We start from the raw sequence: 21,296 nt of genomic DNA on the forward strand, positions 1-21,296 counted from the left end.
TGCCTTTTCACTACCTACCTACACCTTTGAAGGAGGTGTCACACTTTTCAGCACTCACCTTTCTCTCTCTTTCCCACAGCTTCTCTTGTAACCCACTGAAACTTCTAATTTTGAACCTTTAATCCTTCTGTCCTGTCTCCTCCAAGACCAGTTGAGAAGAAACACAAATAAAGGAAACAAACTCCATTTCCCCATGAGAAGTCCCTCCAACTGTGTGGGTGTCCTTTTGTAATCAGCGTTTCCCTGACAACTCGAGCATCTCAATAAATGGATAAAAGAAGGAACTAATATTGACAAAATGTCTCCTGTAGGAATTTGCGTGATATTTATTCTCATCGTGCTAGGCACTTCCTATACGTTCCCTCATTTCCAAGTACTACCTTTCTCTCCACTCCAATAGGTGGACTAAAGGAATTCTGTCTTTTTATTTGCTTCTTGGAATGTTGAAAATAACTGTGTCACTGACTAAATTAACTCAGCAAAATTCTAAGGTACTTCCCTCACATATATTCCCTATCACCTGTGTGGAAACAGCCTTTATAAGGGATGCAGCAATGGGGCTGAACTCATGTCTCCCCGAACATAGCTAAGCCAATTACAAAAATATTCTGCCTTCCAGAACTTCACGGACCACATCAAACACGTGGTTTATATTTATGTGTTTAGAATGGTCTCTTAGGAAGCACATAGCATTGCTCCTGATATGACAATTTTCCTCTGTGAAATCCAGACCATTTACTTGGAATAATTTTAAATATTATGCATTCATGCTCACACCTTTTCCCTGACAACTGCATTCTTTTTCATGACCAGGAAAATGTGAGTTTTATAGGAAGAAAAATTCAAGCTAGTAAAAAGCTGTTTTTTAAACATAGTTTTCGGAGAACCATATTTTTCATTTCTTAGGCAGAAACACAATTTCTGTGATGCATGAATAATACTACCAAAGACTTTTAGCTCAGGCATTTCAAGGGCATAACCTAAAAATACAATTCTAAAAAAATTTGCTCTACCTGTAAAATGCATGAAAAGCCAATATAAACTAAGAGTTGGTTGTTGTATGTTTTTCTGCATGGGGAACTAAATAATAAATTCATAAGTGATCAAGTACCCAGACATATTGATGCATGTGTCTTATCTCATGTTAACATCCTAAACTACACTGGAGGGACATAATATGTCTTTCAACATTGTTTATGACTATTTGTTTAAAGCTTACTGTGTGCAGGTGCTGAGTTAGCACCTGCAGTGCTCCATATGATCTGGTCCCAATCTCATACTTTAATTGCATCTTGCTCCATTCTCTCCCTTGTTCAGCTCATTCCAGCGTTACTCACTTTCTTTGCTTTCTGCCTAAGTCAGAACCTTTGAAACATTGTTCTATCTTCCAGGAACGTTTTTCCTGCTTTCCCCACTGTTTTAGTTAATGTTTCTGCATCTCTCCGATCTCATCTCAAAAGTCACTTCTTCATGGAAACCTTTGCATAACTCCCAGATCCACAGGCCCTGGGGGGATTTCAGTTTCTGTCCTAAAAGCAGTGGAATCCATTGAAGGGTTAAATGTTGAGAGGTGAGTGGGCAGCAGAGGACAGGGTGTGGCAGATTTGTTTTGAACTGATTTTTCAGGCATCAGCGGTCCTCTGATTAGATGGAGGCAAGTGTGCATGTAGGAGCCTGGTTAGGATAGAACTGGAGTTGTCCAGCCATAACGTGGTGGCAGCGTGGGATAGTCTCAAGTGCTTTGATTCCTGCCTCATGCCTCTATGCAAAAACAGTGACCTCTCACTGGATGCTAATTCATCCCCCAATCCACTTTACACCTTTTTCTGCTTGTGTTGTGTACTGGGTATGGAAACTTGCTCCCTTGCTGCCTCTTTGGGATGGGTTTTAGCCCATTGGAGGCACCAATTGGACACTGGGGGATGGGAGGTGAGAAAGGTAAGAGTCATGTTTCTTCGCAACCTCTTCTTGGCTTCTGCACTGCTTCACTTGCAGCAGTTGCCTTCCTTCACAATGACAGCTACTGGGGGAGCTCCAGGAGCTCCCCTCCCTTAGCCCTTTCAGCCCTAAAAAAGGTAATGGCTTCCTGTTATTGCTAGTCTCTGGATGTCTCAACCTCCATCATTGGTTCTCGTAACCCTGCTTCTCATCTCTAAGAAATATTTCCATTAAAGTGGGTTCATTTGAACCACGATAGGTGGAAGATTATTCCCTGCTGGAGCCATGATTATATAAAATGAAATCAAAATAATCATTTTAGAAAGAAATTTCTGAGCATTGGAATAGACCATAACCACAGAATGCCACATGTCTCTATAAAATGTGAATGTGTTCTCCTAAACCACCTGGAAGTGAATCCATACACAGTGAAGATGGAATTAAGTAGAAATGTAATTTTATACAGCACATACCAGGGATAGAACACGGGGCTGCTTAAATCCCATAGGAATATCTAGGTGCTTGGGACCATCTAGAAATGGCGTATCTGGTTTAGTCCCTGAGTCCCACCTCCTCCTATACAGATTTTGGCCATGTAAATAAAATGTCCATTTGATCAATTATTTCCTCAGATTGACACATCCCCAGGCTGCTGAATAGGAATAGAATCTTTTTTTTTCAGTTTATGCAGGGTGATGATAGGTAATAAAGGAGTAGCGTCTGCTATAGGCAGTGGTGTAACATTAGAAACATAATGACCCCAGGTCAGCCTTATAGACAAAGAGAAATAAATGGGCCAATTGTATGTGAATGATCTCAGAGTTCAGTTTCTATGTGCATGCCATTCACATTGCTCAGTCCCCCCATAAATGAGTACATTTCTTTTCTAATTCAGTGTATGGATATTCTCTTGGCACACACATTCCCAGATACTATACTAATTCCTTCCAAGACCTCACTAATTATCCAAAGCAAGACATAAACTGTTGATGAGAAAATGAACTGCTTTAATAATATATGCTCTATCTATGGCAGTTCCTTTTGCTTGTCAATAGCTATACTATATTTCAACAGTAAACAGAACATGAGACTGAAGTACTGACAAAAGGTCAATACATGCTGTTCTCAGCATAGACTGTAAAGCACTGTTCTTGCATTCCATTATAAAGTGGTAATGAAGGAAGAATACAACATTGGCAGAAGACCTCAGTCTCCATTTCACTACCAGTTGCCTATATTTTTTCAGGAGACTTGATTTCATGCAAAGAAAGCTTTCTAGGGTCCCAAATTCCCGAGTGAGTACTTCAGGACAATACAATAGTGACAATGTCCTTGACAATTGTGCACCTCAGAAAAAAGATTAGCCTTAGTACAAATCAAAAAGCTATTGTTAAAGGCCACTATTCTTCCCTGTGACAAAAATATGCTTACTTACCCTTCAATTTTATGGAAGAAAATCAAAAGGCAACTATTAAGATGAACCTTCTAATGCGATCTATATAAATGCTATTGAATATACATGGACACTTTCTAAGGCCTCTCCCTACACATGCACTCTCAATCTAGAGAAAATTTACCTCTTTAGGAGATTTGCTCATTTGAACTTGCACCGTGGAACCTTGGATATGCTAAACGGAGGCTGTGCTTTGTTTTTATCTGTTTACAGTCACAGTACTAGTCATTTATCTCCACATACAAAGTCATCTTCCAAGAGCAGAAGTCCCTAGAAATATCTGTTATCCCAAAGGAAGATTTACATACAACCAAAACCAGCATTCTAATATACTCTGGGTATACTCTGGGTCTGTGAGTTGAGGCATATGAGCATAATGCAGAGGGGGCCATTTAGTCCACTCAATTCTTTGGCCACAACCTGAAACCACTGGCCCAGCCAAACAATTAAACAGAAACCAAGTGGGTTAAACACATCTTCTTCTGCTGCACATACTCAATAAGAGGCTATGAGCTGTGTCAAGTTTAAAGCAATAAGAAACTACTTTATCTAAAGGAGGAAATTTTCAGTTTACTGAAGTCTTTTTTTAATTAATTAATTTTAATTGGAGGCTAATTACTTTACAATATTGTGGTGGTTTTTGCCATACATTCACATGAATTAGCTACAGGTGTACATGTATCCCACCATCCTGAACCCCCCTCCCTCCTCCCTCCCCACCCCATCCCTCTGGATTGTCCCAGAGGACCGGCTTTGAGTGCCAGCTTCATGCTTTGAACTTGCACTGGTCATCTATTTTACATATGGTAATATACATGTTTCAATGCTATTCTCTCACATCGCCCCACCCTCACCTTCTCCCATATAGTCCAAAAGTCTATACTTTACATCTCTGTCTCTTTTGCTGTCTTGCATATAGGGTAATTGTTACCATCTTTCTAAATTCCATATATATGCGTTAATATACTGTATTGGTGTTTATATTTCTGGCTTACTTCAATCTGTATAATAGGCTCCAGTTTCATCCACCGCATTAAAACTGACTCAAATGTGTTCTTTTTTATAGCTGAGTAACATTCCACTGTGTATATGTACCACAATTTCCTTATCCGTTTGTCTACTGATGAACATCTAGGTTGCTTCCATGTCCTAGCAATTGTAAACAGTGCTGCAATGAACACTGGCGTACATGTGTCTCTTTCAGCTCTGGCTTCCTCGGTGTTTATGCCCAGCAGTGGGGTTGCTGAGAAGTCTACTGAATTATTTATGTTGTATCTTAAGTGGGATATAGCATGGAACACTCTATGTCAGTAAGGAAGAGAAGGAAACTTAAACTCATTAATGTTTAGAAACACACTGCTGTGGGACAAGGCTCAGAAGGAGTGAGTTGGAGATTAGCATACCTGGGAGAGTAATATACAGTTTGTGAAAAAGAGATGATGAAGGGAGAACTATACAAATTCATAATCACATTGGATATTTAAACTCCTTTGTTAGTAACTGATCAAATACATAGAGCAAAAAAAAGAAGATTTAGTTTTTTAATCAAAGATTTGAGCAGCCAATATGACGTATTTGATATGCATTGAACAGTATATATCCAAAACTGCAACATACATTCTGTACCATACAATCAGTTCCAATACATTTAAGAGAATTGAGATCATCCAAAATGTGTTCTCTAACCAAAATGGAATTAAATTAGAAATCATTAAGGTATTTTTAGTGCCTAAATATTCGGAAATTCACCAATATTATTCTGAATAACCCATACATCAAGGAAGAAATCACAAGAAAAATTATAAAATATTTGGAACTGAGCAATAATAAAATCCTTGCACATCAGAATTTGTAGGATACAGCTGAAGCAAAGATAAGAGGAAAACATATCTTTAAATGACTATACTATAAAAAGGAAGAAAAGTTCCCATTTTAGTGATCTGAGTTTCCACCATAAAGAGCTAGAAAAAGAGAAAATTGATCCTAAAGTAAGTAGAAGGGAGGAAATGCAAAGTTAAGAGTGAAAAATCAATGCTAGACAAAAATGGAGTCAAGAAATCAAAAATTTGTTCTTGGAAAAGTTGATTAAAAATTGATAAACAACTAGCAATATTAACCCAGAATAAAAGACGGAAAACAAAAACCAATATTAAGAATGAAAGAGGGGAAATTATTATAGATCACACAGATGTTAAAATAAAAATAAGGAAATATAAACAATTTTATGCCACTAAATTCAGTAACTTAAATGGACAATATTCCTTTTGGAATACCACTTGCCAAAATTAATAAAGTAGAAATAAAAATCTACATAGCACTATATCTGTTAAAAAAGTGGGGGGGGGCTTTCCTGGTGGCTCAGTGAAGAGTCCACCTGCCAATGCAGGAGACATGGGTTCAATCCCTGCTCCAGGGGGATCCCACATACCACAGAGCAACTAAGCCCATGCACCAGAGCTATTGAGCCTGTACTCTAGACCCTAGGAACCGCAGCTACTGAGCCCAGGCAGTGCAACTACTGAAGCTCACATGCCCTAAAGCCCGTGTTCCGTAACAATAGAAGCCACTGCAATGTTAAGCCCACACACCCACCATAACTAGAGAGTAGCCTCCCGTTCCCAGCAACTAGAGAAAACCCCGCACAGCAATGCAAATCCAGTTCAGTTCAGTTCAGTCACTCAGCTGTGTCCAACTCTTTGTGACCCTATGGACTGCAGCACGCCAGACCTCCTTGTCCATCACCAGCTCCCAGAGCTTACTCAAACTCATGTCCATTGAGTCAGTGATGCCATCCAACCATCTCACCCCCTGTCATCCCCTTCTCTTCCCACCTTCAATCTTTCCCAGCATCAGGGTCTTTTCCAATGAGTCCATTCTTTGCATCAGGTGGCCAAAGTATTGGACTTTCAGCTTCAGCATCAGTCCTTCCAATGAATATTCAGTACTGATTTCCTTTAGGATGGACTGGTTGGATCTCCTTGCTGTTCAAGGAACTCTCAAGAGTCTTCTCCAACACCACAGTTCAGCCATAAATAAATAAATAAAATTTTAAAAATACGTGACAGTACTTCTGGCCAAGATAGAGTAACAGAGACTGGATTTACCTTGCCACTTGAAACAGCAAACGAAAAACCTCAAAATTATACAAAATGATGGTTTTCAAGAGGATGACTATAACCGATGAAAGACAATGATCCCTGAGATACAGGAAACAATTGGGCTGAGTGCTATGATTGCCCCAGCTTAATACCTTGAGAACATTTTCAGGCCACAATGTAGGGAGAGGAAATAGAGGCAGAACCTAGAGAAACCTCTGAGTGGAGGAGCTAGAACTGAGTGCAAGTAGACCAAGACAAGGGCTTCCCTGATTGCTCAGTTGGTAAAGAAACTGCCTGCAATGTGGGAGACCTGGGTTCGATCCCCAGGTTGGGAAGATCCCCTGGAGAAGGGAAAGGCTACCCACTCCAGTATTCTGGCCTGGAGAATTCCATGGACTCTATAGTGAATGGAGTTGCAAAGAGTTGGACAGGACTAAGCGACTTTCACTTTCACTTTATTAGACCAAGACAGCTATAGTCCAGAGGACAGAGTCCTGGAGAGGAGAGAGCTACACAGAAAGAGAAAGGTAATACCTGCAGCTTACACCACGGAATACTCATCACATGTACGTGTGAAGGAATTCCCCAAGGGCAGGGAAAAACTCATATTGAAAGGATTAATGGTGCTAGTGCTCACTTTCACTCTTTTCAGTGCTCAGGATCAGGAATAGTTCAGTACCCACCAGCCAGCCTGGGAAACAGTCATGGTTCACAGGGCACTAAGTACTCAAAGACTTGCCCTAGGTAGTGAGGGAAAAATGAGCCCTATACAATAGAAAGTTAGAAAAACAAGACCTTGATGGATCAAACCATTTCTCAGAAACAAATATTTCAGAATACAAAAATAGTCATGCAAGTAAGTAAAATCCACCATGTCTGGCGTTCAATCACAGATTACCAGGCAGGAAAACATGGCTTACAGTAAGAACAATCAGTCATTTGAAACCAACATATAACTGACGCCAAGGTTAGAAATAGCAGAGAAGGACATTAAAACAGTTGCAACTGTGTTCCATAGGTTCTAAAAGTTAAGTATGTACATGAAATATGAAGAAAAACTTAATCAGAGATGAAAAATGAAAAGAATAAAGATGAAAAAAGTACAAATTTTCCATTACCAATTAATATTCCCACCAACAGTACATAAGTGTTCCTTTTCTTTATATACTTGCTGACACTTATCTCTTGTTTTCTTGATGATAGCCCTTCTAACAGGTATAAAGCATAGATTCAATTGGAATTTCCTTTATGATTAACAATGTTGAACATGTTTTCATGTACGTATTGTTCATTTGTATGTCTTCTTTGGAGAAATTTCTATTCAGTTCCTCTGCTCATTTTTTTTCTCTATTAAAAATCTTTAATGGTAAAGTGTCCATATAAATGTAAACCTGCTCTACGCTATGCCATCTCCTCCTCCTCTTTCAACAAATAAATGCTTTTTTCCCCTCTGTCTTATAGCTAAATAGCATGTAACACCCAGTGTCCCTCCCTTTAAAAATCGAACAAAATTGTCTCCAACCAATGGACCCAATGCAAAAAGGTTGGCTTCTTTAACACAATCATAGGTATATGCATCTATTTCCACAGGATTACCCTTACATGTGATTGGCAGGGTTGAGTTATGGCCCAGGTAATACCCTTGCTCCTTCAGAAGAGACAGATTGGGATGAGAACCTATCAACACTACTGCTGCAGAGAGCTTAGATATTTTCTTCAGTCCAGAGATATTCTGAAGAATGCATTTCACGTCTGACTTAAAGGCAAGCACGTGGTGCTCAGGAAAACTAGTATAATCAGATAAAAGATTTGAGTCTAAAAAATATGACTGAGTACACATCATATGATAGACTTTATGGTATTCTGGGTAAAGCTTTTTGGGAAGCTGCTTGAAAATTAAGTCTGGATCAGTTACTTGTCTGCGAAATACATGAATAACAGGGACATTATTGTTGTAAGCACATAGTACTGCATCAGCTGCGGTAAGCCCAGAACCTACAATTAACACTGGATCCACTTTGCCATGCAACTTTCCTTTGCTTACGGCAGCTCCAAATTCAGGCATTGAATGAAACTCAAAAGGCAAATCTTCCCCTTTGATTTCCAGACGGCCAGGAGAGTCTAATGTTCCAGCTGCCAGAGTTACATTTTCAGCAAAGAGACAGAAGGGAATATGAGAACCATATCCTACTTGCTGATAACCCCTGATTACCTAGTTTCTCTTGGTAAACTTTGACTTCTCTATCTGTAAATGCTGTGTTGAGATATTTCTGTTTTGGCCATCATTACCAACTTGATCTCTGTAGAGCCTTGATACAGAGGTAATGTAAGTATTCTCTCTGAAATTCTTCTAAAGACCCATAACTTTGACATAGTGTTTATAGCAGCGAGCTATTTCCTCTGGCATAACTCGATCCCCTTTTAGGTTCCTCCATTTGCTAGATACCCAGTCTTTAAATTTAAGTCCAGGTAGTTTCATACAATTTCCAAAGCTGATTGTCAACATTGAGCCTTCCATATTGTGCCAAACTCCACAAGGTGGACCTTTACCAAGAACTAAATGAGGGATATAATGATGCTGTTCTAATTTTCAATGCAAAACGGATGGATAATCATACCCAAAGTCAGCATCTGGATGAAGAAGTTTGTCGAAAAGTACTGCAACTGGATTGGATGATTGGCCCTCAAGGCCTTCAAACAAACATTCTAAGTCCTGATCAACAATGGAAAGATGTCTTGCTTCCTCTAATTTACTGTGTAAGATTGTATTTGGATGGATTTCTTCTGATGATAAATACAGTCTTTAGCCTGACAGCATGTAAGAAAGGCAGATTCCTGGGTCCATTTCCTATTACTACCACAGACAAAGTCACTGATGAATCTTCAAGTAAAGAAGTTTCTTCAACTAATGGCATAGCTTTAACTTTTTTCCCGAAATTATCACCAAAATATTGCATTAATGAATTAAAAATCTCTCCTTCAGTTTCAGTGTCGCTGTAGTTTCTGAAATGAGTGGCCAGGGAGCAGTGGCAGCACTACACGGGCATGGGTGGCGGTGTCCTGGGCACCTGAGCGCAGACATGAGTTTGAGCAAGCTCTGGGAGTTGGTAATGGACAGGGAAGCCTGGCATGCTGCAATCCATGGAGTCGCAAAGAGGCAGACACGACTGAATGACTGAACTGATAATGCTAAATTGTATTCTGTGAAAGCATGTGGCACTTTCAACACAGACCACATTAGAAAATTTTCCCTGGTTGTGCAAGATTGGTCTTGAGATAGTGAATGAAGTTTATTTGTATTACATACACTTCAGTTAAACACTGGAAGCAAAATGGAATGGGTTTTACATTGCAAATAAGCACATTTGTTCAAAGAGTCCTTTATGTATATCTCATATGGAGCCTGTAGAAGCATTAGGCTACTAGATAAGTATTCAGAGAACCCAATTCTGTCCACATTCATAGAAGATGTGCCTCTTGCCTGATTATAAACTATACATCCACTTAATGGATGTAGAACAATTCCTAGGGGCAAGCACATTAACTCAACAAATAATCATTTAATATCAAGTCCTGTATAGAATATAAAGATGAATTAGACATGGCCACAATACTCATGGAACTTATGAATTATGTTTGGCTTATGACATTTATTATCTGATATCAATCCCCATATTTTTATACCATGCATTTATTCTATTAATTATATCTTACCCAATTTCCATATCATGGAATCTATGTCCACATTTATTTCAGTGTATGATATCATTTTCTGACATGACATGCATTCCAAAACGCTCTGTTTAAATCCAAAGGACATGAGAGCTTAGTGCTGTGCAGAAATTTGCAGTTGTTTTTCAGTTGCTCAGTTGTGTACAACTGTTTGTGACCCCATGGACTGCAGCACATCAGGCTTCTCTGTCCCTCACCATCTCCCAGAGTTTGCTCAAATTCATGTCCATTGAGTCACTGATGCCATCCAACAATCTTGTCCTCTGTCATCCCTGTCTCCTCCTGTCTTCAATCCTTCCTGCCATCAGGGTCTTTTCTAATGATTTGGTTCTTTGCATGAGGTGGCCAAAGTATTGGAGTTTCGGCTTCAGCATCAGTCCTTCCAATGAATATTCAGGCTTGATATCCTTTAGGATTGACTGGTTTGATCTCCTTGCAGTCCAAGGGACTCTTGAGAGTCTTCTCCAACACCACAGTTCAAAAGCATCAGATCTTTGTTGCTCAGCCTTTTTTATGGTCCAACTCTCACATCTGTACATGATTACTGGAAAAACTTTAGCTTTGACAATATGGACCTTTGTTGGCAAAGTAATGTCTTTGCTTTTTAACACGCTGACTAGGTACAGACCTAACGTTATCTATGAGATAGAATTGCTAGTTTGTAAGTGTTTAAAAAAATCTCCATTAGCTTTCTGAGGGATGGGATCAACTGTTTCATGATTGACACATGAATAGTCTCTAGCATGAGAAAATATGCTGATGTGGTAACCAGGTAAACAAACAGAAGCACACATTGAAAAGATATTGGAAGAGCACAGACATCATTGGACATCCATGACAAGATGTGCAGAATGGTTTCAGTTCATGTTCCTGAGATTTCCTAACTCCACTAGAGGGTTTTTATAGCTAGTGGAATTTTTAATTTGCGTCTTACTCAGTTAAGCATTTTTTGGTAACTTGAGATAAAATTGAGTTTATCAAAATTCTCCCAAACCTTTAGAAATGCCAGTAATTTGAAATAAAATACTTAGCCGATTCCTTTTTCTGAAGTGGTAGGGTATGTAATTAAAATAAATCTCTACTCTAGATTATTGAGTCATGTTCTATATGAAGCAAGAAAACAAGAGAAGAACTAGCTCAGGTTAGTAAATAGAGTTAACTTGGGTACCATTCTGCCTCCATTCAAGCCCCAACTTAGTCATTTCTTAGTTGTGTGACTTTGTGCAAGTTATTTTCAGTCTCAATTTCATCATTTGTAAAACAAGAAAATAATGGTCTATATCTTATAAGATGGTAGTGAGGATTAAATGATATAATTCATGTGATCACTTAGTACAATACCTGGCATAAAGGACGAGTGCAGTAAATGGTGGTCATTACTATTTTTATTCTCTCCAAGAGACACCTCAGCAGAAACAAATAATTACTCAGATTATATGAGTCTTGCTGGCCCATTATCATTCACATAGAGGCACAACTTGGAATGGGAGGCCCATTTTAACTCTGCAATTTAAACTTCCCTGGTGTTAGTACAATGTTGGTGATAGCATTTTAAACTTATGGAATAGCAATTTGTGGCAGTTCCTGTCCTCCTAATAGATTCCAACTGCTGGTTTGAGCATATGCTGCTGTGGATGTTAAAAGAGCAAGCCAGTAAGATCCATTTTGATACAAACGTTAGGGAAAAAATAAACAACTTTTTTTGAGCAATATAACTTTTTTCACTTGTTTTGTTTCTTAATGTGTGAGCAGTTCCACATAGATATAATGGAGTAGGGAAGTAATTGTGTTGTTGTGTCACTCAGTCATGTCTGACTCTTTGGGACCCCATGGACTGCAGCACACCAGGCTTCCTTATCCTTCACCATCTCCCGGAGCTTGCTTAAACTCATGTCCATTGAGTCAGTGATGCCATCCAATCATCTCCTCCTCTGTCTTCCCCGTCTCTTTGTGCCTTCAATCTTTCCCAGCATCAGGGTCTTTTCCAATGAGTCCAAGTATTGGAGCTTCAGCTTCAGCAGCAGTCCTTCCAATGAATATCAGTGTTGATTTCTGAATCAAATCAACAAATATTTACAAAATGTCTACCATACTAGGTGCTGTTGAGAAGGCACTGATGTATAAGGCAACCCTTAGGAAGCTAATGATCTGGTTGGAGAGAGAGATACAAGGATTTATAGAAATGTAAGTAATAAATACTAAAGTTACAGTGTGAGAAATCAGATACATATTTCCAGCACAAAGGGAAAACTGGTGTTGGCTCTTAAACTATGTGGCTGGAGGAGAGGATAAGAAAGAAACTTCAGGTATGGAAATATATGGAAATAAATATACCAGGCAAATAGGAAGTATCAGAGTTTGAGTAGATTTATAGTTTATTTTTAGGAGCTATATGGGACCTAATGGTGGGATTGTGAAGGATATTTCATATCAGGATAAGGAATGTTAGTGAGTGAAGTCGCTTAGTCATGTTTGACTCTTTGAAACCTCATGGACTGTAGCCTGCCAGGCTCCTCTGTCCATGGGATTTTCCAGGCAAGGATACTGGAATGTGTTGTCATTTCCTTCTCTAGGGGATCTTCCTGACCCAGGGATTGAACCTGGGTCTTCCACACTTCAGGCAGACGCTTTACCATCTAAGCCACCAGGGAAGCTTTGCCCCTATTATCATGTGCCACTGAAAGCTTTATAGCAAAGGAGGAATAGGAAGAAAGTGAAAATTTAGAAAAAAATGATTTGAGCCCAATTTATAGGACTGACAGAAAGAAGGAAAGGCAAAGTTTACCAGTATGGAAATTATCAAAGGAATCTGAGGCCATTGGAAATGAGAGGAAAGGGGAGGTTGCAATGGAAAAATCAATGAGATTTGTTGACCTATTGGATAAAGATGGCAAAGGAAAAGAATGAGATAAAATTCCTGAATTTTGGAGCCGGAGAAAATGTTCAGTTCAGTTCATTTCAATCGCTCAGTCGTGTCTGGCTCTTTGCGACCCCATGGACTGCATTACACCAGGCTTCTCTGTCCATCACCGACTCCCAGAGGCTACTGAAACTCATGTCAATCACATCAGAGATGCCATTCAACCATTTCATCCTCTGTAGTCCAGATCCTGAGTCACTGCCTGAAGAGCAGTCTGATCCACATGGTCCTATGACGTGACTGACAAGACTTTGTTGAGTAAGCCCACTGAGAACTCAGGTTTGTTATCATAGCATATTTACTATTCTCGCCTACCCCAACTTATCTAGATGGCCATAGGTTTTGTCAGCTTCTCAATGATTTCATCAAGTTTCAAGAATCATTATACTACACACTTGGCTCTGCTGTTCTGTATGTGAACTTGTCCTCACTTTCAGCTTTGCATTTCTTATCTCTGTGAAGTGAAGTGAAGTGATGTGAAAGTCGCTCAGTCATGTCTGACTCTTTGCCCTGCCAGGCTCCTCTGTCCATTGAATTCTCCAGGCTAGAATACTGAAGTGAGTAGCTGTTCCCTTCTACAAGGGATCTTCCCAACCCAGGTATAGAATCCAGGTCTCCCACATTGCAGGTGGATTCTTTACCATCTGAGCCACCAGGGAAGCCCCTCTTATCTCTATACTGATCATCAATAGATCATATCCTTAAAAAAGGCTATGGAATAGAAAACATTTTAATTTGGTTCTAACCCAGCATATCTCAAAGCGTTTTTCAAAAAACATTACTTCTGGGAGATATTAATATGTGTACCTGAACAGAATTTCCAAGATTATACAATTTTGGAAGATAATTCTTTCTATACATCCCTCTTAGAGACAGACACTTGACATATATTACCATGCTAAAGACTGAGTACACCTAAAATATAAAAAGAGGCCAAAGTTACATTGTTTCAAGTGTTTCCCACATTTATTTGTCCATAACTTTTCTTTCCTCAAAACATGTCTCAGAAGTTGGTCCATTTGTGGAAAAGTAGTTATGGCGTTGCTGCTGCTGTTGCTAAGTCGCTTCAGTCGTGTCCGACCCTGTGTGACCCCATAGACAGCAGCCCACCAGGCCCCTCTGTCCCTGGGATTCTCCAGGCAAGAATACTGGAGTGGGTTGTCATTCCCTTATCCAATACATAAGAGTGAAAAGTGAAAGTGAAGCCGCTTAGTCATGTTTGACTCTTTGAGACCCCAAGGACTGTAGCCTACCAGGCTCCTCCGTCCATGGGATTTTCTTTTTTTTTTTTTTTTTTTGGGATTTTCTAGGCAAGAGTACTGGAGTGGGTTGCCATTTCCTTCTCCAAGTTATGGGGTTAGCCTGAGAAAAAAATCCTACAATTGCATTTACAAAAAATGCATTTTCACCAGAAGAATGTTGAATGAGTCACCGTTCTACCAAAGAAACAGAACTAATAGTTAAGTAGGTGTATTCATTTCAAAGGGCTGTTATAAAAAATTACCAATATATGGATGGTGGTATGCTTAAAAAAGCAAAATTTTATTCTGTCACACTTCTGGAGGCTATAAGTTCAAAATCAAGGTGTCAACAGGGTCATGTTCTCTCTGAAGGCTTTAGAGAAGAATCCTTCCATGCTTCTAGCTTTTAGTGGTTGCTGACCATTTGTAGTGTTCCCTGGCTTTCTTCCCTGTGTCTCTTCTGTGTCTTCAAATCTCCCTCTCCTCCTAGGGACACTGGACATCAGATTTAGGACCAACCCAAACCCAGTATTGCTGTTGTTCAGTCACTCAGTCCTGTCCAACTCTTTGAAACTCCGTGAATTGCAGAACACCAGGCTTACCTGTCCTTCACCATCTTCCGGAGCTAGCTCAAATTCATGTCCACTCAATGCCAACTAGCCATTTCATCCCCTGTTGTCCCCTTCTACTGCCTTCAATCTTTCCCAACATCAGGGTCTTTGCCAATGGTTCAGCTCTTCGCATCAGGTGGCCAAAGTATTGGAGCTTCAGCCTCAGCATCAGTCCTTCCAATGAATATTCAGGACTGATTTCCTTTAGGATGGACTGGTTGGCTCTCTTTGCAGTCCAAGGGACTCTCAAGAGTTCTCTCAAACACCACAATTCAAAAGCATCAATTCTTTGGTGTTCAGCCTTCTTTATAGTCCAACTATCACACCCATACATGACTAGTAGAAAAATCATAGCTTTGACTAGACGAATATTTGTTGGCAAAGTAATGTTTCTGCTTTTAAATATGCTGTCTAGGTTGGTCATGGTTTTTCTTCCAAGGAGCAAGTGTCTTTTAATTTCATGGCTGCAGTCACCATCTGCAATGATTTGGGAGCCGAAGAAAATAAAGTCTGTCACTGTTTCCATTGTTTCCACATCTATTTGCCATGAAGTGATGGGACTGGATGCCATGATGTTCATTTTCTGAATGTTGAGTTTTAAGCCAACTTTTTCACTATCCTCATTCACTTTCATCAAGAGGCACTTTAGTTCCTCTTTGCTTTCTGCCATAAGGGTGGAGTCATCTGCATATCTGAGGTTATTGATATTTGTCCTGGCAACCTTGATTTCACTTTGTGCTTCATCCAGCCCAGCATTCCGCATTGATGTACTCTGCATATAAGTTAAATAAACAAGGTAACAATATACAGCCTTGATGCACTCCTTTCCCAATTTGGCACCAGTCCATTGTTCCATGTCTGGTTCTAACTGTTGTTTTTTGACCGCATACAGGGTTTGCCAGAGGCAGGTAAGGTGGTCTGCTATTCCCATCTCTTTAAAATTTTTCCATATTTTGTTGTGATCCGCACAGTCAAAGGCTTTAGCCTAGTCAATGAAACAGAAGTAGATGTTTTTCTGAAATTCTCTTGCTTTTTCTATGATCCAATCGATGTTGGCAATTTGATCTCTGGTTCCTCTGCCTTTTCTAAATCCAGCTTGTACATCTGAAAGTTCTCATTTCACATACTGTTGAAGCCTAGCTTGAAGGATTTTGAGCATTACCTTGCTAGCATGTGAAATGAGTGCAATTGTGTGCTAGTTTGAACATTCTTTAGCACTGCCCTTCTTTGGGATTGGGATGAAAATTGACCTTTTCCAGTCCTGTGGCCATGGCTGAGTTTTCCAAATTTGCTGGCATATTGAATACAGCACCTTAACAGCATCATCTTCTAGGATTTTAAATAGCTCAGCTGAAATTCCATCACCTCCACTAGCTTTGTTCGTAGTGATGCTTCCTAAGGCCCATTTGACTTGGGACTCCATGATGTCTGGCTCTAGGTGAGTGACTACACCATTGTAATTATCTGGATTATCAAGATCTTTTTTGTATAGTTGTTTTGTGTATTCTTGTCACCTCTTCTTAATATATTATGCTTCTGTTAGGTTCATACCATTTCTATCCTTTATTATGCCCATCTCTGCATGAAATGTTCCCTTGGTATCTCTAATTTTCTTGAAGAGATCACTAGTCTTTCCCATTCTATTGTTTTCCTCTATTTCTTTGCATTGATCGCTGAGGAAGGCTTTCTTATCTCTCCTTGCTATTCTTTGGAACTCTGCATTCCGATGAGTATATCTTTCCTTTTCTCCCTGACCTTTCACTCCTCTTCTTTTCTCAGCTATTTGTAAGGATTCCTCAGACAACCATTTGCCTTTTTGCATTTCTTTTTCCTAGAGATGGTTTTGATCACTGTTTCCTATACAATGTCATGAACCTCTTTCCATAGTTCTTCAGGCACTCTGTCTATCAGAACTAATCCTTTGAATCTATTTGCCACTTCTGCTGTATAATTGTAAAGGGTTTGATTTAGGCCTAATAGTTTTCCCTACTTTCTTCAATTTAAGTCTGAATTTTGCAGTAAGGAGTTCATGATCTGAGCCACAGTCAGCTCCTGGTGTTATTTTTGCTGACTGTATGGAGGTTTTCCATCTTCAGCTGCAAAAAATATAATCAATCTGATTTCGGTATTGACCATCCGGTGATGTCCATGTGTAGAGTCGTCCTATGTGTTGTTGGACGAGTTTGTTTGCTATGACCAGTGCATTCTCTTGGCAAAACTCTGTTAGCCTTTGCCCTGTTTTATTTTGTACTCCAAGGCCAAACTTTCCTGTTACTCCAGGTATCTCTTGACTTCCTATATGGATCCAATATGACCTCATCTTAATTTGATTACATCAGTATGGATTCCATTTCCAAATAATTGCACATTCACAGATTCTAGGATTGGAGTTTAAGACCTACCTCAGCATAGATTTTGGCTTCCCAGGTGGTGCTCGTGGTAAAGAATCCACTTGCTAGTCAGGAGATGCAACAGACGTGGATTGTCCCCTGGGTTGTGGAGATCCCCTTGAGGAGAAAATAGCAACCCACTCCAACATTCTTGCTGTAGAATTCCAGGGACAGAAGAGGCTTGTGGGCTATGGTCCCTGAGGTCACAAAGTCAGACATCACTGAACGACTGAGCACACAATATATCTTTGGGGGCCACAATTCAACCCATAACAGTGTACACATACACACTTCTGATTTGAAAAGACCCTGATGCTGGGAAAAATTGAAGGTGGGAGGAGAAGGGGACGACAGAGGATGAGATGGTTGGATGGCATCATTAACTCAATGGGCATGAGTTTGGGTAAACTCCCGGAGTTGGTGATGGAGAGGGAGGCCTGGAGTGCTGCAGTCCAGCACATGACTGAGTGACTGAACTGAACTGAACTGACACATACACACACATATATACATACTCACACACATCTCAAGGAATTGGCTTTTGTGCATCTGTGGCATCTGGTTATGCAAGTCAGAAATGTATACGACAGGCAAATGGGCTAGAAACTCTTGGATTGGAGCCGAGACATTGTTCACAAACAGAGTTTCATCTTCCTCAGGGAACCTCAGTTTTGCTCTTAAGGCTTTTAAATTGATTCGATGAGGCCCACACAATCAAGGGTAATCTCCTTTATTTGAAATAAATTTATTGTAAATGTTAAGTACGTTTATAAAATGCCTTCACAGTAACATCTAGATTAGTGTTTGAATAACTGGGTGTTTTGGCTAGCCAAGTTGACACAGAAAGCTAACCATCATACACATAAAATTAAGCTGTCAAGTGAAGAATTTTCTGATGCTCTAGCATATTCTAAAGTGCTCAACAGAGAAAGCTTATTGTTGTTTTTCTCAAAATTTTCTTGTGTTGCCTTTATTGGACATAGATCCAGTAAAGTTCAGTTCAGTTCAGTCGCTCAGTTGTGTCCGACTCTTTGTGACCCCATGAATTGCAGCACGCCAGGCCTCTCTGTCCATCACCAACTCCCAGAGTCTACCCAAACCCGTGTCCATGAGTCGGTGATGCCATCCAACCATCTCATCCTCTGTCGTCCCCTTCTCCTCCCGCCCCCAATCCTATCCAGCATTAGGGTCTTTTCCAATGAGTCAACCCTTCGCATGAGGTGGCCCAAGTATTGGAGTTTCAGCTTCAACATCAGACCTTCCAATGAACACCCAGGATTGATCTCTTTTAGGATGGATTGATTGGATCTCCTTGCAGTCCAAGGGACTCTCAAGAGTCTTCTCCAACACCACAGTTCAAAAGCATCAATTCTTCGGCGCTCAGCTTTCTTCACCGTCCAACTCTCACATCCATACATGACTACTGGAAAAACCATAACCTTGACTAGACGTAGCCATTTATTAATTAGTCCTGTCTCTGAATGGAAAGGAGAATTGATGAGAGGCAATTTAATTTTCTTCAGATATTTAAAAAAATAAATCAGGACACCTATTTGGGTGTTTTGAAATCTAACTTTAAAAATGTCTTGAAAAAAAGTGAAAGTGTTAGTAACTCAGTCTGTCTGACTCTTTGGGACCCCATGGATGGTAGCCCACAAGGCTCCTCTGTCCATGGAATTCTCCAGGTCAGAATACTGGGGTGGGTAGCCATTCTCTCCTCCAGGGGATCTTCCCATTCTAGGGATCAAACCTGAATTTCCTGCATTGAAGGCAGATTCTTTGTCATATGAGCCACCAGGGAAGCCCCCAAAGATCTTAGATAGCAGTGAAGCTAATAGTCTTAGTTTATCAGTGGGCAAACGGGGCCCAGAGTATATAAACACCTTGCTCAGATTTACCTGGCAGATTCAGACCCAACTTGAGATGAGAACCCAGTCCAGTTTTCAATCCACAGTACTTCTCAGGCAACTGTCAAAGGGCCATACTAGGCTATGTTGATAAAAAAGATAAATTCACTGGCCCGGCTCTTCCAATCATTATACTGTGGGAACACATGTGCACTGAGGAATCTTCACATGCCCCTACACCAGTGCAAACAGCTCACAGCCAGGAAGTGTCTGTATGATTGGAAAAGGAGGGTGCCTGGGCATGAGAGTAATTTTACCAGCAGAAAGTTTTTCCAGCACCAGACCTCTCAGGCCCCTCTTTAAGTGTAGGTCATGTCCTTCATCTGCATCTCATTTGGAACTCAATTTTAGCCACTCTGAGTATACAAGGTTGGCCTGCCCCTGCATTCAATGACACTGTATGTTTTGATATCCTAGGTGACATGTCTGCATAAATACATTAAGACAGAAATGGCAAAGGTCATAACTTCCCTTATTATTGAAGATAAAATTTAATGAGCTAGATCACAGGATACTTTAAGAACTGCTGTGCCAGGTTAATGGGGCTCTGCCACTGAAGCCAATTACACTGGGTACAATTACATCCTATTCTAATAGCTGTAAGTCAGGATTACACAAAGATTCTGTCTCTGGGTAATTACTAGCTAGGAAGCAGGTGAGGGAAAACTAAGCAAATTGTCACTGATCATACAAGAGACACACAGAGAGCACAGAGCTTGTAGCTATTCCGGGTACGTGTGTGTCATCTGTTGCTAAGAGTAGCTGGCTTCACAGTCAGAAAGCCCTCTTCTTCTAGCACTAACCGAAAGGATATGTGATTTCAAAGACACTTTTAGAAAAGTAGCTGAAAAGTGAATAGTAGGAGAGGGGGAGGAAGAACTCAGAAAGCCCTTCTCTAATGAGACTGTTTCCCTAAGGATTTTGCAAGATTTAGTGGGCTGACATTATTTATTTTGTTTTTTCATTTGAAATACAGGAGAGTGTTACCCAAACCCAAAATAATATAGTAAAATTTGAACAAACCTCCAAGATTGACTTAATAAAAGAGCTCCTTTAGTTTCTCTGTTATCCTTGCCCTTGTGGCTATTTACATATTCCTTACCAGACATGACTAACAGGGGCCATTGAAGAGCCTTCTGACAATTGAAGATCCATCAGAAATATAGATGAAAACACTTTGAAATTTCAAAGTAACAGAATTTCCCCATGATCTCATGGATCAATTTGCACACTATTGATTTTTGAAAAGCCTTTGAGGAGCCAGCCCATCTCATTCAAGTGAAACACATGTGTTATCAGTGAGTAAATATTTCAAGATCTGGGGAGCAGGGGGGAATGTTTTAAGGAAAGCATCAGTGACATTTATTGAAATCATAGGAAAGTCATTGCAGACAAGGGCAGCTATATTTCTGAATGCTGCCTTTTCAGTAGTATGATGCTTACAAAGGAAGGAGTATTCGATAAATGACACAAGCAGTGTCAATTTATTAGAATATTCTTTGTTTCTTTTAAGAGGTTAAAGTTTTAAAAAAGTAGTTCCTAATATTGGTTGTTCAGACCACAATTGGAAGACTTTCAGAATGACTCAAGACATTGTCAAGATCCTTTCAAAGTAATGAAGGAATTCGTGGGAAACTGTGAGGTCAGATCATCAGATCATGTCCTTACTGCTTGCCCTGAGACTGCATTTTGGTGATATTGCTGTTATTATCATTAGAAGAAGAGAAGGAAGAGGCTTTCCAGTAATTATATATTCATTCCATCTCTTTTCTCTCTCTAAACAAAATTCATTTCTCCAAATTCTTCCGTTGTTGTCTATACTCTCCAAAATGCCATTTGTTTTACTCCTGATTTAAAATTTCTATCCTTTTCTTGGTGATCTTCCTCAGAGACTGTCCTTAAAGAATGGTGTAAGTATGTGCTCAATCGCTCAGTCGTGTCTGATGCTTTGTGACCCCATGGACTGCAGCCCACCAGGCTCCTCTGTCCATGGTATTTTCTAAGCA

At 39.9% G+C, this 21,296-nt stretch overlaps 1 pseudogene; it reads right to left on the reverse strand.

The window, feature by feature from the left end:
• Positions 1–7,885: 7,885 nt before the first annotated feature.
• Positions 7,886–9,536, reverse strand: LOC145535853 (oxidative stress-induced growth inhibitor 2 pseudogene; annotated as a pseudogene).
• Positions 9,537–21,296: the final 11,760 nt, after the last annotated feature.

The sequence above is a fragment of the Giraffa tippelskirchi genome, chromosome X (genome assembly GCF_054371585.1).
Source record: "Giraffa tippelskirchi isolate mGirTip1 chromosome X, T2T-mGirTip1v1.2.pri, whole genome shotgun sequence".
In the NCBI taxonomy this organism is placed as follows: Eukaryota; Metazoa; Chordata; class Mammalia; order Artiodactyla; family Giraffidae; genus Giraffa; species Giraffa tippelskirchi.